The sequence below is a fragment of the Leiobunum rupestre genome, chromosome 5 (assembly GCF_980474605.1).
Source record: "Leiobunum rupestre chromosome 5, qqLeiRupe1.1.hap1, whole genome shotgun sequence".
In the NCBI taxonomy this organism is placed as follows: domain Eukaryota; kingdom Metazoa; phylum Arthropoda; class Arachnida; order Opiliones; family Sclerosomatidae; genus Leiobunum; species Leiobunum rupestre.
Window position 1 is genome coordinate 52,867,528 of NC_143388.1, and position 4,053 is coordinate 52,871,580.

Consider the following 4,053-nt stretch of genomic DNA (forward strand, 5'->3'; position numbering starts at 1 on the left):
AACTGTTTGTAAAATTTTCGAGTTTAAAATCAAATTCCATAAGTTTGTGAATTATTATTGTATATTTAAAGTACTAAAATAAAGTGTTTTTACGGTTTATTTTCGAAAGTTAATGGCTAGTTTTTAGATGCACGATGCAATTTTAATTCTTTAAAACGTTATTTGACAAAGCCGTAACTGTTGCAGGGGACTATACATATATTATAAATACCCAGGTAATAGTCTTAATTGTAGATCTTGCCCAATTAATTTGGTCAAATGTCCAGTTTTAACCATATAATTGGGTAGTTTCAACTACCCAAATCTTGGGGTAAAATGAAATTATTAACCATAAAATTGGGCAAAAGTCGCATTTGACTAAAATTTTTGGGTTAGTAAACTATACCTTACTTTTGGGTTAAATAAAAAAACAACTATTAATTTTGGGTCATTAAATAATTGACCCATTTTTTGGGTTATTAAAATGCTACCCAACCGCTTGGGTAGTTTTCCATTGACCCAAGCATGTGTAATTTTTTAACCCCATCTTGGGTTGTTTCAAGTTTACCCAAGTTTCTTGGTAGGTGCAATACTGACCCAGATTTTGGTTAAAAATTAACCCAATTTGGGTAATTTTTAACCCAACCTTTTTTAGCGTGTACAATCAGAGTCATTGGCACAATCATCGACTGAGACCAATTTTACTGAAGGCCCTGAAAATGTTTCCACACTTTCCAACTTAGATTTGCTTGCCAAAATAGCAGCTGAGATACATTCATCGTCTGGCGAAACTGTGACAGAAGTAACGAAAAATTCTATTGGCATTCAAGTTAATTTGGAGCAAACCAAGAATAAAGTGTCATAGTCAAGAACTGGACTATCTCTCACTGGCATTAGAAAAGAACTATTTGACAGTTTGTCAATTGAGGTTTTAGGAATGGAAAACAATAGTAACCCAAGTGATTTTCTAATGCCCGTTAATGACTGTATGTTATTAACGTTAGTGAAGGTGAAGTCAAATTTAACGTTCGATGCCTTAGCTTCGTAAGTTCTAACCATTCAGTTTCAACGTACTTCAAAAGAACGTTTTGTGCCCTTTCTGATGAAATTGTTAAGTATGTTATATGCAGGCTAGTAAATTAACAAAAAAAAACAATTCTGGCAAATGACAAATTTAATGATTAAATTTAAATACATTCAGTAGTCATCTCAAAAAGCTGATTCTCGTGGAGTCCTAAAAGGGTTAGTTTCAAAAGTTCCTAGAGGAAAGAAGTCTTCTGAATTGGACGGTTTAATTTGCCTCCCTTCTGAACTGTCCGGTAAAATTTATCTTCCTTCATCTGAATTGGACGGACCAATTTGCCTACGTTTAGATAGAATGTCATTTATTTCACAAGCTTCTGTATTTGCAGTATTATCAGAGTAGCAGTTGTCACGGTTTCCTTAGGTTTTTAATTCAAATTTACAAATTCTTTCAATCTGGATGGTAAATGTCTAGCACACATTGGTTCGTATGGAAGACTAGATATTATTCGTTCTTCAAACTTTTCTAAGCTATTAAGACTAAAGATGGGTTTCTTAACTTTCCTAACACAATCTAAATCTTTAATATTTGTAGCTTAGTAATGTGATTGCACTGTCGCTTTGATGTACATGCCACTGCTTCCGGCATCTGCTTTAACTCTCTGCCAAAATGATTGATAAGAACATACCAACTACGTAATGTTTACAGAATCCAGAGTTTCTACAAAATAAAAGATATAAAATTGAGAATTTGGTATCAATAAGAAGATAAATATTTACCCGCTTTTGCACGAACAGTGAATACTTTCAATATAGTGTTTTTCACCACGCTCTTTAAATTTTAACATCAAAGAGTGAGGGTCTCCGGTTGATTGGCTTGATTGTATGAAAAATCCTTCAATTACTGTAATACCATCCTCTTGACTAGAAAGGAGGAAATTTAAAGACCCCTTTGGGATTTCTTTAAACATCCGCTCACCTTCTTCCAACGCTCTAGGCTTCTCTCCAATATATTTGAAAATTTCAAACATTGAGAGTTCAACTGTAATATAATATAGGGAGTATTTAGATTTATTATTTCCGAAAAGATATTTATTTTAAAATTTATACCTTTTAGAGACGTCATATTCGATGTATATCAAATTTCTTTCTATTTACAGTTTACTGGTACACCACCAAGACTAACTATTCAATTAGTCTTAAATCTTTCCAACACTGTCATTTAGAACTATATAATATACTACCCAAACATTTACTAGACTTTTTAATTTAAAAATAATACCAAATTTAAATTTAATACGACGTTTAAATGGTCTAATTATACGTATTGAAACCCTATTTAAAGCCTTGCCAGCCATGCTTCTGATTTATTGTATCACCGAAGTATAGTTTGAAAGAGTGCGGATAGGTGGCGTTACTGTAGTTTTCTTTAGCGAATAGAAAGGTTTATAAAGATGCAGTAGCGGCGCCAAGGGTGGGCTGAAGTGGACTTTAGCGCCCTGCATCTCTGAGAGGGGACATATATTTTTATAATTAAGACGAGTTTAATTAAAAAAAGATAGGAGTGTAATTTATATTTTAAGTTATATTTGAAAATTTTAAAATATGTATACGTTATAAGATTCAAACGAAACGCCGACCTTATTTCCGGTTCATTTGATTCGCTTTGCCGGAAACTCCCGAGTCAACCCGACAGTCGAGACCAACGCGGTCTCGACTGCTGGGTCCATTCTTCAGGTCTATATTCTTTGGTAAACCTTACTAAAAGCGAGAAGAATATCCCTTTTAGCTTATAATATTTCACGTGAGCGACCTTGAGAGTTTTTAGAGGTTACTCGCGAGAATATCTAGAACCCTCGTAAAATCCTATCAATTTCTTAGGTTTGTCTCGGTCTTCAATCGAGGAGCGAAATAATTCGTAATCATTTTTATAGAATGTGAATGAGAACGAAATGTATTTTCATATCACCTCAGTAATAAAACTGTATTCTTTTAAAAACTCTAATATTTAAAAAATTATTTCACACTGAGAAAAATTATCTCGTTAAATAATCAGATACCTTCGAAATTAAATTTATCTTAAGCTTACAAAATTAGTTCATGCTTTGAAATCGAACTGTATGGATAAGACTGTAAAAAACAATCATTCCTAAGACCATTGAAAAGATTACCTCGGAAATCTTTCCCGTAACGATAAAGCGCTAGAGATCATGTCAGAAAAATTCTTCGTAAAAAAATCTTTTCCGTTTATTTTTGTAATTCGTCGCTACAGAATGAGAGGTACCTAGGTTTTGAAGTGAATTATGGTAAAAACCGTAGTTTCACCCTTCGATATCGGTTCAGGGTTCAAAAAACAAATTTTTTTATATGATAATATCAAAGTATTAGAGTCATTCAGAAATGTCCACTGATATAATTAAAACGGCCTCTGCTCATAGTTGGTTTTAGAGGTTTGTGAAGATTAAATTGTGCCGTAATAAAGTTTGATGATGTTTTGTTAAACTGTTCAGTGAAAGAGTGATTGGATACCAAATGAGTGAACAACGCCCATCTATGCACGCGATATATACTGGATTTTACTAGCGCTGCAATTATCATTTTCAACAACGTTTAAAAAGAAAAACACCCATCCAAAATATACCTTACATTTAGCAATCTGCGATTAAGATTACGGCCTTGGATAAGATACGTATCTCGTTAAATGCAAAAATGATGTGGGATATTTTAAGGAATAAGATGGAGTTTTGAAACCTATAAAGGGAATTAATCTAACAAAGAATCAGTACGAAAAGTTATGCATTTTAACAGTGACTTGAGATATGAAAACTATTCAAATTCTGCCTATATTTCACTGTGACCAACGAAGGAGAGATACCTCATTAGGGGGTTTCCTGGCAAATCGATTACCCAAGCTTCCCGCTAAAAAATACTCCTCTGTCATTAATACCGAACCGGATTCTCAAACTCGTATTCACTGGACTGTTGTTAACAAAGCTGGTAAAACTTTGAATTTATTGTTCCCTTGTCAAATCTCATCTGGAGTATAGTTTT

At 33.4% G+C, this 4,053-nt stretch overlaps 1 long non-coding RNA gene across 1 annotated transcript; it reads right to left on the bottom strand.

Annotated features, from left to right (window-relative positions):
* Positions 1-1,077: 1,077 nt before the first annotated feature.
* Positions 1,078-2,873, bottom strand: LOC149945282 (uncharacterized). The gene is made up of 3 exons (XR_016480941.1): positions 2,113-2,873; positions 1,808-2,044; positions 1,078-1,723 (listed from the first exon to the last, which is right to left on the bottom strand). It is a non-coding gene; the product is annotated as an uncharacterized LOC149945282 (long non-coding RNA).
* Positions 2,874-4,053: the final 1,180 nt, after the last annotated feature.